The 18,543-nt window shown below is 44.8% G+C and overlaps 1 protein-coding gene and 2 long non-coding RNA genes across 12 annotated transcripts in view; 2 read left to right on the top strand and 1 right to left on the bottom strand.

The window, feature by feature from the left end:
• Window positions 1–18,543, bottom strand: part of LOC310764063 — a 436,509-nt gene that overhangs the window by 259,042 nt on the left and 158,924 nt on the right. The gene's annotated exons all lie outside the window — the stretch shown is intronic.
• The window catches only part of BLACAT1 (BLACAT1 overlapping LEMD1 locus), a 79,473-nt gene that overhangs the window by 44,892 nt on the left and 16,038 nt on the right, over window positions 1–18,543 (top strand). The window contains exons 1-2 of one of the 10 annotated variants that reach the window (XR_014548994.1): window positions 6,049–6,340; window positions 9,616–9,782. The exons of 7 other annotated variants lie outside the window; for them this stretch is intronic. The gene's annotated coding sequence lies outside the window, so the exon portion shown is untranslated. Of the gene's footprint in view, window positions 1–6,048; window positions 6,341–9,615; window positions 9,783–18,543 lie in introns of those variants that run through there. 2 more of the 10 variants (XM_083617202.1, XR_014548995.1) reach the window with 2 other exon arrangements.
• On the top strand, window positions 24–2,053 carry LOC310764066. Its single transcript, XR_014549002.1, has 2 exons — window positions 24–528; window positions 1,830–2,053. It is a non-coding gene; the product is annotated as an uncharacterized lncRNA (long non-coding RNA).

The following is an 18,543-nucleotide window of genomic DNA, read 5'->3' as shown; positions in this document are numbered from 1 at the left end:
AGGGTCTCATCAGAAGCTCAAGAATGTGTGTAGTCATGGTAAACAATGAGCTCTCAGAGGGGACAGAGCTGGGAGAAGAATGGGCATTCTGTCACACTCCCTGCAATCTCTCAGCTCCTTGGAGACCAGGCGTAACCTGTGGAATGAAAGCACCTGAGAGGCTGGAGGTGGAGAGAGCAAAGGGAGGAGGCAGCTGGGGACTAAATTAACTGGTGCCTCACAATATGAGGGGCACACAATAGGACATCTCCTATGACTTGCATTTTAGAAACTAGAAACTCACACCCCCAGCTGCCATGGAACAAAACTGCTGGGGGCTCACGACGTTCTTGCTGATTGAAGGCCTCACGAAAGCCTTATTATGTCAGAGACTCAGAGCACATATATAATCTGTGAGATTTTTGATGTCCAGTTTTACACACAGTTTTGCTATTTTATATCCCAGCCCCTCAAAAGGAGGCAGTGAAAGCTTGTGGATGCCCTAAACCTAAGGGCTGATAAATCACCCGGGCAGTTTTCAAAGCACAGGTACTTTAAGCTCATAAGGGTAGGCCAGCCAGATATTGCAAATACAGTGGTACCTTGGGTTACATACACTTCAGGTTACATACGCTTCAGGTTACAGACTCCACTAACCCAGAAATAGTACCTCAGGTTAAGAACTTTGCTTCAGGATGAGAACAGAAATCGTGCTGCGGCGGCGCGGCAGCAGCTGGAGGCCCCATTAGCTAAAGTAGTGCTTCAGGTTAAGAACAGTTTCAGGTTAAGTACGAACCTCCGGAACGAATTAAGTACTTAACCCGAGGTACCACTGTACAGGAAGCTGCCTTATACCAAGATAGACTGGTCCATCTAGCTTCGTACTATCTACATTGGCTGGCAGCAGCTCTCCAGGATATCAGGCAGGAGTCCTTTCCAACCCTAACTGGAGATGCCATGGGCTGGTCTTTTTCAAGAAAAACATGTGCTCTACCACTGAGCTATGCCCTTGCATATACAAGTGAGATTGCCAGTGTGATGCAATTTTACTTTTCTTTTTCAGCGGACAGGAATTATAGCCAAATTCCCCTAAAGGGCGTCTTCATTGCATCCTCAGAATAAAGCTTGGTAATGCATCCTCCTCTTACAGCCAAAATAGTGGATAGCAAGCTATTAAAAAAGTAGGATTTCTATTTTTGCTAATTTTCATGCTGTTTTAGACAAAAGAAAACAACTTTACACAGTCCAGCTCAAAGGTCCATCTAGCTTAATTATAATCTTCTGTACTGAGAAGGTAACTGGGAAAACGGATAAGAACCTTTCTCTTCTCCTTCTTTCAGTTGCAGATGTACCGGTATGTTGGGAAAAAGCAATGGAATAAATATGCAGAGAATGCTGCAGCTGAAGTTGCATTGCAAAAACATCATCTCCAAAGAGAGATTTTCTTCCATTCTTTTTTTGGACTATGCACTATTCCCCTCCTCAGACTAGCCAAGTTTTATTTAATGCTCCCACTTGAGATTTGATACGGATGTTTTGACTAGGGGATATGCAAGCTTTCTCTGGTTCACTCAAAAAATGCCTTGAGCTTTTGAAATGTTCAAGCTGAATGCTGGGGAGGGGGGAGCGCCTGAGGTCTCTTCAAGCATTTAACTTTGAACACTTGAAAAGTCCAATATCCTGCTGCTCTGCCACCCATTCTGCCACCCATTCTGCCAGACCTCCCACCCATGGGTGTGGACAGAAGACAAGGAGACAGTTGCCCCCTCCCAGATCTCAGGACTCTTCCTCATCGACTGAAATGGGGAAATCAGCAAATACCTTTAACCTTTTTTCTTTCTTTTTTACAGAATTGGTCAACATCAGTAGGCATGGCAAGGCCTTTAGAGATAATCTTATGAGATCAAGTCTGTCAAATTCTACACAACTAGATACAAAGTGTGTGTGTCTGTGAGACACCTTGACAAAGTTTGAGGCTTTTAGAAAAAGAGAGAATAAAAGAAACGACTGTAACTTTTTTAATGAATCAGATGAAATGGTGTCAGTAATGGAATAAACAACCCGGGTACAGAAAGTTTCAGTATGTGACATTTTAGAACTGTGTATCATCATTCTTGCCACCATCCATTTTCTTTACTGCCACCACCAAGGGACTAAGGCTGCACCCCTATGCCAGCTTACCTAGGAGTAAGCCTAGCTGAACTTAATGTGCCTTCCTTCTGAGTAGGCATGTATAGGAATGTGCTGTAAGGGGCAGCATTGGGATCCTGCAGCATCTGCATTTCATGTTTATCTTGCAAGTCTATCCAACTGAATCATGAAAAAGTTTTCAGGCAGACACCAGAATTGTGAAAGGTTGTCCTCAGCTTAGATCTGTGAACTTCATGGAAAGTGGATCAGTGCCAGCTATTCACAGAGTTTAGTTCTGATGACATAAGCTAGGTACTTTCCATGCATTTTCTAGAAATAAGAGAATTTCTAAATGGGGCAAGTTTAGCCTAGCAATGAGTAGTCTTTCTAGACTTCACATCTCAATGTTACCAAAATCCCCTCTCCTCAAACAGGTTTCTTATTTCCATAGCTGAAATTGTGGGGAAGACATTATGGACTCCCAGCCTTCCTTGCCTAACCTGATTCTTTAGGCACATTAATGGTATATTTTCCATTGTGGGACTTAATCTTCTTTGCCAGGCTGAAATGGTGGCAGCATTTCCAGCTCTCACAGTGCAATGCACTCTACATGAGGCTTACATCCATGTAAGTGCACAAGCTTTTCTTAGAACACATTGGCTACAAGCATTAGTTAAAGGCGTATTGGTGGTTCAGTGGTAGAATTCTTGACTGCCATTCAGGAGGCCCAGGCTTAATTCTTGGTCAATGCAACTCCCATTTGAGCAACTTCAACTGGCACAGTGTGTCGGTAGATCTGGCTGTTAACCAGAAGTTTGGCAGTTTGAGCCCACCCAGGGACGGCTGTGGGCAGGGAGCTGGACTAGATGACTATTGGGGTCCCTTCCAATACTACAGTTCTTTGATTCTGTGCTCCTAAGATCACTGAAATAAATGGGCTTGGATGCACCTGATTATATGTTGAACTGAGACGTCTAGGTCAACAGAGTTAATGGAGGAATTAAGTGTTGTGGCTGGTAGGAGAGGGAGGTTTGGAAGACACATTCTTAACTACATTCTCCTCCAGTTCTGAAGTTCCCCTGTAGGACATCTTAAAAGCTGTGTGCAAAAATAAAAAGTATGCGCCCAAGCAATCCAAATCCTGCACCAAGAAAAACTGAATACGTTTAGGGTGCAGTGGGCCCAAACCTGTGGACCTTCTTTCACGCAGGGACTGTCCTTGCTGAACTTCAGACTCATGACTAAGACCTGCTTGTTCCAGCAGGCATGTTAATGTAGTGTTCAGTTTTATGATAAGTTTGCATTATTCTGTTATTGCATTCTCTGTATGTTCTGTTTTTATGTACCCTGCTTAGAAATGTGAATGATTAAGTGGTATATAAACATCATAAATAGAGACATCACCTTGCCAACAAAGGTCCGCATAGTAAAAGCTATGGTTTTCCCAGTAGTGATGTATGGAAGTGAGAGCTGGACCATAAAGAAGGCTGATCGCCGAAGAATTGATGCTTTTGAATTCTGGTGCTGGAGGAGACTCTTGAGAGTCCCATGGACTGCAAGAAGATCAAACCTATCCATTCTGAAGGAAATCAGCCCTGAGTGCTCACTGGAAGGACAGATCCTGAAGCTGAGGCTCCAATACTTTGGCCACCTCATGAGAAGAGAAGACTCCCTGGAAAAGACCCTGATGTTGGGAAAGATGGAGGGCACAAGGAGAAGGGGACAACAGAGGATGAGATGGTTGGATAGCGTCTTCGAAGCTACAAACATGAGTCTGACCAAACTGCGGGAGGCAGTGGAAGACAGAAGTGCCTGGCGTGCTCTAGTCCATGGGGTCACGAAGAGTCGGACACGACTAAACGACTAAACAACAACAAACATCATAAATAAATACAATATCCCACCTTTCTGCCAAGGAATTCAAGGTGGTCTGCATGGTGTTATTCCCCTTCTCGTTTTGTCATCACAACAACCTTGTGAGGCAGGACTAAAGAGATCAGGGTTCAAATGCCATGCTCCGTCCCACAGCCTAACCTACCTCACAGGTGTGCTGCCAGGATAAATGCTCTCTTTGAACTTTCTGTTTACTATTTTAAAGCACATTTTATACCATCCTTCCTCCAAGGACCTCCTGGAATTGTTCTTTCCTACCCTTATTTCAAAGGGACACAGGTGGCACTAAACCACTGAGCCTCTTGGGCTCACGGATCAGAAGGTGAGCTCCCATTGCTCAGTCCCAGCTCCTGCCAACCTAGTGGTTTGAAAGTACGTGAAAAAGTGCAAGTAGATAAATAGGCACCGCTCCGGTGGGAAGGTATACGGCGTTTCCATGTGCTGCTCTGGTTTTGGTGTTCCGTTGCGCCAGAAGTAGCTTAGTCATGCTGGCCACATCACCTGGAAAAACTGGAAAAACTGTCTGCGGACAAACGCCAGCTCCCTTGGCCTCTAAAGCGAGATGAGCGCCGCAACCCCAGCGTCTTCTGTGACTGGACTTAATGGTCAGGGGTCCTTTACCTTTTACCTATCCTTACAACAATCCTGTTAGGTAGATTAGGTTGGGAGACAGTGACTGGTCCAAGATCATCCAATGGACAATCCAGATGTCATCCAGATGACATTCTAGCCACTATACCAGCCTTACCCAACCTAATGCCTACGAGATGTTTAGATGGAACTACAACTCCCATAACCCCAGGCCAACATAGCCAATGGTCAGGGATGGTGGGAGTTGTAGTCCAACAACATCTGAAAGGCACTAGAGGTTGGGGAAGATACTAGCTCTCCGTCTTTCTTTTCTGCACTGGAAATAAGACCATGTAGGAGGGTGCCAGAAGAACAGAATAACTTTAAAATTCTGAGGGACTTGCCTGCACTTGGTCAATGGAAAACATAAATGTTTTCTCAGTCATTGACAATACACTGATCTAAGCTATTAAGGCATTTGTTATCAGTGGGGGGAAATTCTGGTAGCTGTTGGAGGCTAGCTCTGCTTCTTGGGTCCCATAATCCAAAGACCACATCCTCTTAAGATATATCTCCCCACAATGCCTCTACCCCCCCCCAAAAAAAGTTTTTTGTGATAAAGGAGCCACAGCAGAGGATCTTCGCAAGGCAGGAGTTTAAAAAGCACATTCAGTACCAGAAGATCTAGGCATCCAGTCAAATATTTCCTTTGTTTGCCCCTTGTCCAGCTGCCAGTAAAGCCCTTTTGGAAAAAAGAAACGCATCCACCAGCTTCAATGTTCTCAGGATGCTAAGCCAGGACTGAATGGATTTTGCAAGGTGCTTAGTCACAGCAAGGGGGAAAAAGCTCATAATAAAAGAGGGCTCTAAGGCATAGCGGAATATTGATGCTGTCACTTCAATGGTTGGGCGAGTGATAAAAGGCAGGGATAAGTGTCTGTATCTCATCCTTGAAAATCTCGAGGCTGGGAAGGCGCTGCCTGTTTGGGGCAGGGAGAGGCTGTAGGGCAGGGAAACAGCTGTGACCAGACAGGGATGGGTGAGCCCTTTCTGCCATGCCTCCACAGAGGAGGAGAGGCCTTCCAAAACAGGGGAAGCTGGGGAGGGGTGGAGGGGAGCTTACACCCCAGGTTCTTGGCTGCAACAGCTTAGCAGGAGGGACATGACTAATACACATCCCACTGGGGGAGTTAGATCAAAGGCAGTGAAGTAGATACAAGAGGTTTCTGCTTCACAGGATCTGGTTAAATAGAGCCTTTGTTACCAGGGCCCTCCAGAGTCAGGAATGGAGAAATACCTGATCTCTCCCAGCCTCCCCCCACCCGGCCGCCTCCACCACCGCCAAGAGCCTTGATGCGGAATCAGTTCAAGTATGAAGCACAACAGTAGCTGCTTGGCTACTGCCGGAGGAACCTAGAGGGAGGGGAGAGGAGGGGGGAGATGAGGGGAAGGGAGGGGTCCGGGGCTTCACACACACACACAAAATGAGTCAGGTTTAGTTGGACACACAGCTCAGATTTCCGAAGCTGGAGTGGAAAGCAGCGTGCTCAGGGCTAGCCACCAGCTGGATTGCTTGGGTGCTTACAAGTGGGACAATCTTTTCCTGAAGCTTTGATGGGAGGTCTAGGAAGGACAAAGCCTGGCCTGGCTTCTTGTCACCAGCTTGAGGGCTTGATGCTGCTACCTGGTGCTGTCCTTAAGGCCTGCATCCTTCCCACCTGCCTGCCTTGGCACCCTCTCCGCTGCCAGGGGGTTTTGTCTGCTGAAGGTGAGATCATCTGCGTCTAGTGGTCAGACCAGAGACTTCAGAATAAGTCTCAGGTTCGGTCCTTTTAATTTGGAGAGGGGTGTGCATGTTGTATGTGCAGCGTGGCGAGGAATGGTTTGGCAGCAGGGGGGAAGTGGAGGTGGCGGTGAAAGGTGTGAGCACTTAGAGAGCACCAGGTTCGAGATCATTCTGGTTCGTTTATGCCTTGACCCACTGTATCTACCCTTATTTGCAACTGCACAGCCAATACATGGGGGATGAAGTGTGGCAAAAGAGCTGGAGGGTTTGTCGGCTTTCTGTGTACGTTTAGGTGCAGAGCGTGCACCTATTCTTTTATTCTTTTTCACACAAAATATTTCTATACTGCCTTTCATTTGAAATCGCAAGACGGTTTACAGTAAAAAGAATAAGAACAAGTAAATATTAAAATTACGATACAAACTAAAATAGCAGCCGGCAGACCGGGGAAGGAATAAAATTAAGAAATACAACCAACTGGTACAAATGACCAGCAAACATCAGAGAAATTAACTAAGTTTTTAGCAAGTGCGAAAAGGCCTTTAGAGGGGAGATGGCTCCATAGAGAAGACTAATCTGTGTTAGTGATTGAACATAGAGTTGTAGGTCATTTGAAGCTAATTAATCTGGAATAAAAGGCTATGACTTTTGGTGCTTTCACAAATGATGCTAAGATGACTTTTTGTGCATTGAACAAGCTGTATGTCCCACTAAATCCAGTGGTCTTTATTCACAGGTAAGTATGAATACTGTTTGTAGTTTAAGGTTTTGAACACTTACTTGGGACTAAGCTCCAATGAATTTATCAGGACTTTCTTCTGAGCAAGCATGTATGATTGTACTGTTAGCATGGGATGTCCTGTTGTGATTAATGGTGCCAACATGCCATATTTAATATATGAGCTCGGTCAAAGCAGGTTTTTAAATTTGGTTTATAGTGGGAAATCCAAAAATGTTCAAGCATCACTTGTGAAACTGGCCTTTATGTATGCATTGCTGAAATTCCCTTCAGGCTGTATCTATGCGTGTACAATTGCTTGTCTGAAAGGGTGTACACTTGATGACTTGTACAGCCAACTGTTAAATACACAGACTGCACACCCACTGAATATTATGTTACATGAGAATAACTATGAGCATACAGCTCAGCTATTTGTGTACACAGGTACACATATAGTACACCTGATGAAGGTAATGCTTGAACACCCCTACTGAGTAGGCAGGAGGAGCAGAATGGGAGGCCTCCATTTTTTCTTTTCCCCTCTGTACAACCATAGTGCAGAATACTGCCATCTTTGACTATGCAGGCCGTAAAGTAAAGGAGCCATTTCCACTGCCATACTTGCTCCTGGTGGTTGCATGGCTGGTAGCAGTGATATCATCAGAATAGGTCTCTGGGGCAGAAGTCCAGGACACCATGAATCAGAATGGATGGGAGGGGAGGACCCAAAACACTGTGGGCTTAGCTAACCACATTTTATTTTATTTTATTTTTTAAGTAAGGGATATAACACACATCACCATTTAAAGGAGAGCAGTCCTCCTAAATACATAAAGTTCAGAGACTAAAATTACCTAACTGCAGTATGAGCTGGTAGAAGTGGGAAGTTTCCAGAGAGACCTCACTTTAAGCTTGCATGACTCCTCTGGAAAACAGGAGCTGCACTCTATGGTTCATTCCCATGACCTTTTAGTGGGGAAAAATATATTGTACATATAGCATATTATGCATGCCCTGAGGACACCACATAAGGCCACTGCCCATACAAATGCAGCTAGACATGTAGCTTTCCGGCCTGTGTAAAAGGAGAGAATAAAGTTAACAGATGTTGCAGTGAAATGGAAGGTGCATATATAAGACAGAGGTCCTCTTAGCAGCTGTTGGAATTATGATTGGACATATAGTTTGAAACACAGAGCATGCACAGAAGATTACAGCTTTGTACTGACTGTTTTATAGGACATTGTCCATGATACATGACCTTATAACAGCATATGGTGAGGGCACTCACAGCCGTGTCTCCTGTGATGGACACAACCAAACCACCCTAATTTCTGCACTTAAATGAACTATGCACTAATCAAAGTTTTAAAACAAAATGTAAAACAAGAAAGGGTATTTTGTGTTGTGTTCGTTCATGATCAATTCAGCTTTCTTTAGCACTATGGAGTGAGCTAGTGAGAAGCACCCACTGCAGCTGTGAAAGGTATGCATATTTATTTATTTCCCTATCTTCCACCAAAGAGATCAAGGCATTGTACATAGTTTACACACACACACACACACACACACACACAGAGAGAGAGAGAGAGAGAGAGAGAGAGAGAGAGAGAGAGAGATGCAGAGCATGGTGAAGGGTGAGTTCTCACAACAATCCTATAAGGTAGATCAGACTGAGAGACAGTAACTGACCTAAAATCAACTTTGGCTGAGCTTCATGGCTGAATGGGGGTTTGAATCCAGGTCTCTCCTCTTAAGCCAAACACTTCATCTACCGCATCATACTGGCTGTCATGTATTTGTGATGGGTGTTTATGGGCGATGGGGATCATTCATCTGAGCTTGCCTAGATTTTGCAGCAGGTCATGCACTGGACATCTTCCCAGCACACACAGACACACACACACACAGACACACACACACACACACACACACACACACACACTGCTGCTTATTGCTCTCATAGAAATAATGACTTTCCTATAAATACACACATATACATACTTTTTCTGGCTTTGGAAGGGAATAGTTAGGTCAGAATTGAGAGCCCATGTGATTCAATAGCCAGCAATGTTAGGCAAAGTCATACCAGATGTTCCACATTGTAGGATGCAAGGTTCACTGCCGAGACAAACAGACAGACAGACAGAGCACACTAGCTTTCTGAGGTTGCTTAAAAATAGCAGTTTCAGAAGTCTTGGGGAAGGAACAAAAGATGGATGTGGAAGTTCTTCCTCTACCAGCCATCCTCCTGTCTTGGTTAAGTTAGTAAATAAGCACTGTTGTTGAACAAGCATGAGTCAGAGCAGTGTTTGTACAGAGAGAAAGTAAAAGGCAGAGAGCCAAACCTTCAGCTGGCCAAACTCATGTAAGTTCATTGATTTCCACAGGCGCTCGGCAGATTTAGCCCACAAATCCCATCTTGAGCACAAGGTGCAGACACATTCATTAAAGAGCAGGAACTGTTCCCATCTGTAGGAAGGAGCACTGGGGAGATTTTGTTCTTCTCTAATTAAAGCATTTTCCTTATTCCAAGAGCCCTTCTTTCTTTTTGTAGTTTCCCCGGCCTAAGCACCGAGAGAGGTTCCTTTGAAAAGGCAGCTGAGGAGAGAGACCATCCACCTGAAACGCGGGAGGCGGAAATCGTACACTCAGTGCAACTCTCTTTATCCCTTTTGTCTGGGAACTACAAAAAGAGAGAGAGTGAGTCTTGTTTTGTACACCTTTCAGAGCTCCACAGGCTGGCATTCATTCATTTCAGGCCATTTTCATGAGTGATGCTTAAATCAGGTCTCGCGTTTCTTGTGTCTGTAAATGGAATTAAAACCTACATTGACTGGAGAATGTACATTTGGTTTAAAAAAGTATTTCCTTCTCCCTTTCTGACTTGCATAACATTCACAAAGGACACATTTCAGGCTGAAAGGCAGCATTGCATATTTGTGAAAACACTCAAGTTGTGGACTTGTATTCAAAGTTGCATTTTTCTTATATGCCTGCTGCCTGCCATGTCTACAAAGGGGCATTTGAAATGCATGCTTATGGGAAAATGCTGGAAAATAATTCACTGCTGAAAGAATAGCAAGTGGCTTCTCTTTCACTGATCTATTATCTTTCCGTATCTTACAGAAAATTGCCAGCAGTTGTGCGCCTCTGCATGAGCCGCTGAGCATCATACACATAAAACCTACAGTTGTGAGCATAGGGAGTGCATATCTGAAATTGGCCTTGCTTGCCTCACCGTGTCTTGTAGGAAAAATACAAATGCAGAACAATTGGGCTACAGTAAATTTTCAAACTCAATTTGGCATATCCTGATTTCAGTGTGCAGCATGGTGCAATGTTACTCAAATGTAGCCAGCTGTGACTGGTTTGGGGGCTATTTGTCATATAATACTTTGAGAGCTGGCTTTTTCAGAGGCTTGGCAATTCCTCTTCCCTTTGTGTCACAGTTAGCAAACAGATCCCTTGCAGTGATGTTTCCTGAAAGGGACAACGATCAAGCAAATTATACACGTTTATACGTACAAATGTTTTAAATGTAAACTTTTAAATTGTTAAGAGAGATTTTTTAATTGAATTGGAGAATCTGAGGTGAATACAAAAAGATTTGAAGGTTGATTTCAAATTTAATTCATCCAGTGAAAATATCTGAGCTCAGTCCTAGAGACTTGCGCTATATGATCTTTGTCAAATCCATTTTACTCCTCTTCTTTCAGGAGAGCTTGGAGTGCATCATTATTTTCAGAAGTTCTTCAAAGTACAGCCAGTTTCCCAAGTGTCTAGCAGTCAACATGCTCTGCTGATCCTTTAGCCAAATCCTAGCAGTGCTGGATACTTTTATATGGGCTGTGCTATCTGGCTCCACATGTGTCTGGGGAACTTGCTGGAGCAATCAGGAACTTGTGGATTTCACTTTCGAATTTATTGAGACTCATTCTAAGATATCCCCTGCTCTGCAAAAGCAGGATGAGGCCACTAAAAGCTTATCTCAAGAGATGAGCGCAAACAGACAAAGGAAATTTCATTAGGGCTGAGCTTAGAGTAGACTGGAAACTATCAAAGTGGATCAATTACTGAGGACATGACTAGCCAAGGTAGCATTTCCTGGAATGCCTCTGTAATGTGGAACACTGGAGACACAGTCAAGGTGGCCCCTTTTCTTCCCCTCCTTTTGTATTTTTCTAAAGTCGTTCCGCTTATCCTCCTTAAGCCCTCTGCTGTGGTCTATGGCTTTTTATTCCTATGTGATTGCTTTTCATAACTCATGTAGGGCTAAAAGCCATGGGCTACACAGAGGAATAATCCACTTTCTTGGGCACCTCAGCAAAGCTGTGTGAAATACAGATTCCTTAATGCTATCCCTCCTTCATTTAATAAAACCAAACATCCATATTTATTTTGTAACCAACGGCGAATGAAAAAGAGGCTAGGGTATAGCGAGACTTAGCTGGGTGAATGTGGCAAGGAATACTTAGCAAATGAACGTACAGAGGTGAAGGGACTGGTCTCTATACTTCTGGGCTTCTTCTCTCCATCCAGAGGCCAGAACAGCCACTGCAGTGCTCAGGGTACAGCTCAGTTGTTGTGAGACGTTTCCTTTTTTTAAGAAAAACCCACACCAAACCTCTGCTTTCAAACCCAGGGCCCAAAGATTCCATTGCCTCGCAAAAAGCCCAACATAATAAATGCTCTGAGCAGAATGCAGAGCCATTACCATGAAAGATACACCGAGTGATGGTGGTTAACTAGGCGTGCCGAGAGCAGCTACCAGGTAATTAGAGATACTTTCTCCTTTCTCACAGTCAGGTTCCACAGGTGTCCCAGCCAACAGCTGAGGGAAGCTAAGAAATCGAAAAGTTTGACTTTTCAGCCCACAGCACAGTTACAATAGTTTTTAGACCACCACTCCGGAAGACATGGATTTGCTGCCGCTAGGGAATCTGCAAATGAAGACTGCTTCCTTTTAAAAGTGCAACATAAAAAGCCCTGCTCCTTAATATGTATGTGGTGCCAAACTTATGGGTACAAACATACATGTGGAGTTCTGATTTCTGATGACACTCTCACAGCACAGTCCTAAACATGTTTCTTATGTCCCACTGAGTACGGCGGATCTGCCTCTGCTTAAGAAGGATTGTTGCTTTTAAGCATACTCTGCCAAAAAGACAATCAGCTGAATTTTGATAGAATATTGTTGGAGAGAGCCCCTTCACAGTACATTTGGAGAGCCTGATATACCAAAATCTGGGCATTTTAGCATGGTCTTATCAGCTTCTCAACTGGCTTCCCTAGCTGTGCCTTTGGCACCCGTTGGTGTCCAAACACCAGCAGGTGATAATATTTATCTGCATGCTGTTATATATATAAAAAATCACCTGCTGATTTCTGCAGACAGGAGCAGCTGATAACACTTTCCTCCGGGCTATAAAAAGTTCCACCTGCTAATTTTGGCAGATCAAGCAGCTAATAAAAGCAAATATGGCAGACCAAGCCAGTTTGGGGTTTTCTGGTCAGTTGGCAATCCAGCTGTGGTTAGTGCCTCTGAGAACCGCATGTTGCTATAGCAAGGAGCTCTACATTTTACTTGCTGTAAACAGCTGCCAGTCTTATCACTGAATGACTGGGTAGTTGTGTATTTGTGTATGGATAGGTTATTTTGAAAAGTGGGTGGATGGAGGTCTTCCTCCACCTCCTACTCCTTTATATCTAGGCGTATGATATCTGAGACTTCTTTCTAACACGACCACCCTAGAAAATGCGCCTCTGCTCCTATGGCAGACACTCCCTTTGTGTGCTGCAGTGCCAACTGCAAAGGTCATACCACACACCTGCTTTTCTGATTGTATTTCTCGTCGCGGTGAATGAAGGGGACTTGGATGGCCAGTGCCTAATTAACTAGCAATAATAGGAAAAGGGATGGAGGGGGATAAAGAACCCATTTAACCAGCTTCTTTGTTGCAAACCAAAATGTTTTCTTGTGCTGGGAAAGTAATGAGCAAAATCCCCTTTGCCTTTAGCCGAGCCTGAATTGGAACAAAACCCCTATGGAATGTACAGGCCTGTTTTCGCTTTTTCCGCCCCCCCCAATTGTATCTCTTAATGATCAGGGCAGCTGCATCAGGGGCCCAGGAGCTTTTGAAGGCCAGACTTTTAAATGGTCAACATTACTGAAAAGGATTGAGGAGCAGCTCTTCTCAAACCCTCAACCTTCCCTGTGTGGCGCTTGCTCACTTCTGCTACTTTCTGATCCCCAAGTTAGTTCATCTGGAAGAGGTAGCCAGTACAGTCCATTAAAATGGTGGTGATGATGATAGAATCCATAGGGACAGTGATCCTTTTACGAGGATCAAAGGGGCACTTCCAGACTGAATCCCATCCCAAAATAATGACAACCACATACCAGCAAATTCAGGTTGTGTAATTAAAGCTGGTTTAGAGCTCTTATGGAACAAACTTGCTTCCCCAAAAGACTCTGCAGTAAGGGAAGGGATGGGGAAATGCAGTGGAAAGTGTGTGGCAAATTTTGCTTTGTCGCAATGTCATTGAGCCTCTCCACAAACCAATCAGAGTGAATGCTCAACAACTAGGTTATCTAGAAGCACCCTAGAACTCTGTACAATATGTATTCTGGGGCTTGACAGCTGGCTAGGAAAATGACCCACTTGGCCAACTCTTATGTCTTTAAAGGCAGCTAGCTGCCTTTCAGTAGGTGAAGCTTTTCATGACCATCAGATATGTGTTATTGGTGTTTCATGTCTGCTGATGAAGGTGCTGTTAAATGCACAGGAGCAGTGGCCAGTAAATAAGTAGCAATCCTGGCTGGAACAGAGAAGAAAGGAAGATCTTCTCCTTGGGGTGGGGGTGGGGATATATTAGCTGAATCTGTGTCTAGCACTAAGCAGGACTCACAAAACCCTTGTAAAGCAGGCAATGAACTAAACTGATAATCTGGTGATCTCTGTAACAGCCAAGCGAGATATTGATTTTAGAAACAACATGCTAATCATACAGGTACAATAGAATCGGAATTGAGCAGTGTTGCTGAGTGGTTGCAGGACTGCATATAGTTCCACCTTAGACAGCCCCATCTCAGATGGCAGAAGGTCTGGACTGCGTATTCTAATTGCTTGTAATTGTAATGCTTCTCCTGCTAATCTAAGAGACAGGGATAATTTGTTTCTCTGTTTAATTAAATATTGAGCGCCCAACATCCTTTTTTATATTCCAGACACAGGAGACAGGCAATTGTTTGTAAGAGCAAATTTTTATATTCGTATATCAACAGATTCAAGAAACAGTAAGTGAGGTTGTCCCCAATAAATATTCGTTTGTTTAGCAGAGAGGCTCTGAACAAATTTATCACCAAGTTTTTGTAATGTAGGTTAGATCTTTGTCCCTCACACTTTGCATCGCTCTTCTTTATGCTATTGATTTTCCTTTTAGCAAAGCAGATACCAAAAGAAGCACTCTGTTCCTGCAATGCTCCCATCGGACGGCAAGGACGGCAAGAGAAAGCGTTTCGTTTTGTGTAGGGCTTTGTCAATAGGATGGATAAATTAGTGTGGCAATGTCATCTAATTGTTGAAATTATAGGGGGAAAGGGAGGGCGGACCTTAATGGAATACATGAGCCATTGCCCCCGACTCTGCCAAATTGTACCCAAACCTTAAGTATATAAAAAAGTCCTTCTGGATCAGACCCAGATGCAGTCTAGTCCAGCATTCTCAGAGCTGGCACAAGGCTTTAGGGGCCCCTGCATGGTGTTGCTGGAGGGGCCTCTCATTCCCTCACAGCCATGACTGCACAGTATTTTTCTGCAGTGGTAGCACCACTGCTACCCGCCATGTTCCCCACCGGGTGCTCAGATGGCGTTTTAGCAGTAAGTGGCAACGCCACTGTTGAAAGGGGGGGGGGTGAAGCTCATCTGAGAAAAAGAGCTTAAAGCAGCAAAGTGAGGCAGGGTGGGCTTAACTTAAGGTTACCAGACGTCCCCATTTCCCGGGGACAGTCCCCAGATTTACAAATCAGTCCCCATACAAAATCCATTGAAGTTGAAAAGTGTCCTTGGATTCACTGAAAAAAATCTGGTAACCTTAGCTTAACTCCCTGTTTGAAGGTGCTCTCATTGGTCTGTATATTGACCCTTCCACCAAGGCTGGACCTGGGCAGCTTGCTGCCTGAGCCCCACCCCCCTTGCAGGCACAACATGTCATTGCCTCCTTCTCTGTGGGTGCTCCACACCACCACCTCTTCCGTGTGTGTGTGTGTAGTGGCAAGCAGCATGTTCCTTGGGCCCAGATCTGCCACCTGAGGTGACCACCACCCTTCGCGTCATGGGAGGGCCAGCTGTGCCTCTCACTGGTGCCTTATAAGCCATATGAATGAGCACATGTATAATTAGCAAGTCTGCTTGGGCCTCTATGGAAGAGTTGGTCTAATGAAGCTAAAAAAATGAACCAGGGGAGTCCCCACATTTAGTGTCTCCTCCAATAGGGGTCCTGTCTCACAACCTGTATACAGTGGTACCTCAGGTTAAGAACTTAATTTGTTCTGGAGGTCCGTTCTTAACCTGAAACTGTTCTTAACCTGAGGTACCACTTTAGCTAATGGGGCCTCCCGCTGCTGCCGTGCGATTTCTGTTCTCATCCTGAGGTAAAGTTCTTAACCCGAGGTACTATTTCTGGGTTAGCAGAGTCTGTAATCTGAAGCGTCTGTAACCTGAAGCGTCTGTAACCCAAGGTACCACTGTACTGGACATTGCTCTTGAAATCTCTCAGGAAAGCAGGGCTAGGGAACCTTTATTTTCCGACAAGGGTTGCATTCCCTTGGGCAGGGGTGAGTGGCCACCCCAGATGGAACAGCAGGACTCCACAGCGCAACATGGTGTTGCCGGGCCCACTTTGTTATTTATTACAGACTCCCCCCCCCCCCACACTTATGCACAATTGACTTGTGCACGACAGCATAACATGCACAAACACCGGGGAATAATTAAATAATTCAATTCAAACCAGGAAATGGTGGGTGAGAGCTGGAGAGTCCTCGTGGCTCATGAGGAGACCCTCCCCAGAGCCCAAAGAGGACATCAGCGAAGGCGGAGGAAGTCTTGAAGAGACTGGAGGTGCAGTGGGCCTTTGTTTAAGCTGCTCAGCCTTCCCTCTAACAGCTGGCATGCGGGGCAGCGTTGTTGTCATCACCGCTTTCCCACACATCCTCCAGCCTCCTTCAATTCTAGTTGTGGATATTTTTGGTATGGATGGAAGAGAGAGTGGCAGAGAGGGCATTTGGAAAGTACTCCTCACTTTACATGATTTCACTTATGCTCGCAGAGTTCCCAAAACGTAACTCCTGCATAAGTATTAAAGATACAGGAGCCCTGCTCCTACAGGAAACCTAATCACAATAGTGATGTACTTTGCTGCTTAACACAGAAGCAGATGTCTGTTGTTTGAAAATGTAGCTAGTAGATACACTACATTAACCAACTTCCTTATGCTCAGCAATATCTCAAGCATGTCAGGCTTTTATTTTTACCTCCTTGGAGCTGACAGTTAACAACTGTGCTGTCCCTAGTTGTAACTAATGATACACTGGATTTTTTTTCTTGTGTGTGTGTTTAAGTGATCTGGCCAAATTGTTGCAGGTGGCTGTGTACATTGGCCTGTTGGCTAACATACAATCTGGATTGCCCTGCCTCATTCTTACGCAACTGGGGCAAGCAGGTGTGTCCAATTGGAGATTGTTCTCTGCAAATGATTTACTCAGCTCTGTCTCTTTTTGGCAAGTGAGACGAGAGAATTCTGGTTGTGTTGAACCATAGCTGGGTGGGTCGAACCCTCCCCACCCTCCCTTTCAGTTAGTTAGAAAATGGGTTATTAAGTAACAGGCTACCCCACTGGTGCTGACTCAGGCTGAAACTAATGAACACCCTGGCTGGCCATTTGAAATTTATTGCACCTATTAATTACAACCATTAGCTGCAGCCAGTGAAATTTTTATAATGAGGACCCTTGCGACTTTGCTTTCCTAGCAGCAAATTAACTGTGTGTATATGAAGGCTGAGGGGGGGTTGGGGTTGGGATTGGAATCAATGGGATCAGCATACTTTACAGAAGCAATGTTTTAATTAGTGGTTCTCTGCAAACACTGCAACCTGAAACGCCAGCTGTATAGGCACCATTATTTCCTTTTAAAGAGCCAGTGCTTCCCTTTGCTAATTGAGTTTATTTCTTTTTTAAGGCTTTTTTTTAACACAAGAGGTGGGTGGTATGTGCTGTTGTGATATGTGTGTATATTTCTTAGGCTGGCGGTTAATACAAGAAGGCCAGGAAAAGAAAGGGACATAGAAATTAAGAATAGGAGGGTCGGGGAAGGGGGAAAAATGTTAGCACTGTAGCCTTCCTTGAAGGAGCTCAGAGCAGCATATGTAGGAGTTATCTCATGTTATCATCGCAATGATCCAGAGAGGCAAAATTAGACCGAGAGGGTCTCCCCCATTGATCTAGCCCGCAAACCACTATCCCTGCAAGCGTGCCCAGACACAAAAGGAAGCCGGGCTCCTGTACCTTGAAGACTTGTTTAGAAGAGGGGATTTCAACAGGTGTAGCTTTTATTGCTACACCTGTTGAATTTCCCTCTTCTACACACATGTTTAAAGTGCAGGAGCCTTGCTTCCTTTTGTGGTTGGACCCACTCGCCCTGACTCGGATAGTACATTGTTCTATCCTCTGCTCCCTATTTCAGACTGAATAGAATCAAGGTGGTTTGGTGTGAGAGCTTTTGTTAGTGCCCCTGGATACCTGAGAGGCTGGGTCTCCTGCGTCACAAATATTTATTATCTGCCCTTCACCAAAAGGTCCTAGGGTGAGTTACATGGCAATCAAACCATAAAATGTGATATATAAATAACCAGCAGACTAAAATGGCAACTAATAAAACCGCTCCTATTATTACACTGAATAGGGAATTTATTTTTCTTTACCGCTTTTCCATTTGAATGTACTCAAAGCAGCTCACATCAGGGGTGGGGTAGGGAGAGCAAATCAGTACAATTTCAACTCAGGCAAGTTGCAGCTGGCAATAATAATGATGAGGATGAGGCTAATAAATTGCATGTAGGTACCTTAACTTTGTATAGGGACGCGGGTGGCGCTGTGGGTTAAACCACAGAGTCTAGGAGCTGCCAATCAGAAGGTCGGCGGTTCGAATCCCCACGACGGGGTGAGCTCCCGTTGCTCAGTCCCTTCTCCTGCCAACCTAGCAGTTCGAAAGCATGTCAAAGTGCAAGTAGATAAATAGGTACCACTCCGGCGGGAAGGTAAACGGCGTTTCCGTGCGCTGCTCTGGTTTGCCAGAAGCGGCTTAGTCATGCTGGCCACATGACCCGGAAGCTGTATGCTGGCTCCCTTGGCCAATAAAGCGAGATGAGCGCTGCAACCCCAGAGTCGGCCATGACTGGACC

This window comes from Podarcis filfolensis (genome assembly GCF_964270895.1).
Source record: "Podarcis filfolensis genome assembly, chromosome: 6".
Lineage (NCBI taxonomy): Eukaryota > Metazoa > Chordata > Lepidosauria > Squamata > Lacertidae > Podarcis > Podarcis filfolensis.
The sequence above is the reverse complement of the archived record's forward strand: the minus strand, read 5'-3'. Positions and strand labels throughout refer to the sequence as shown.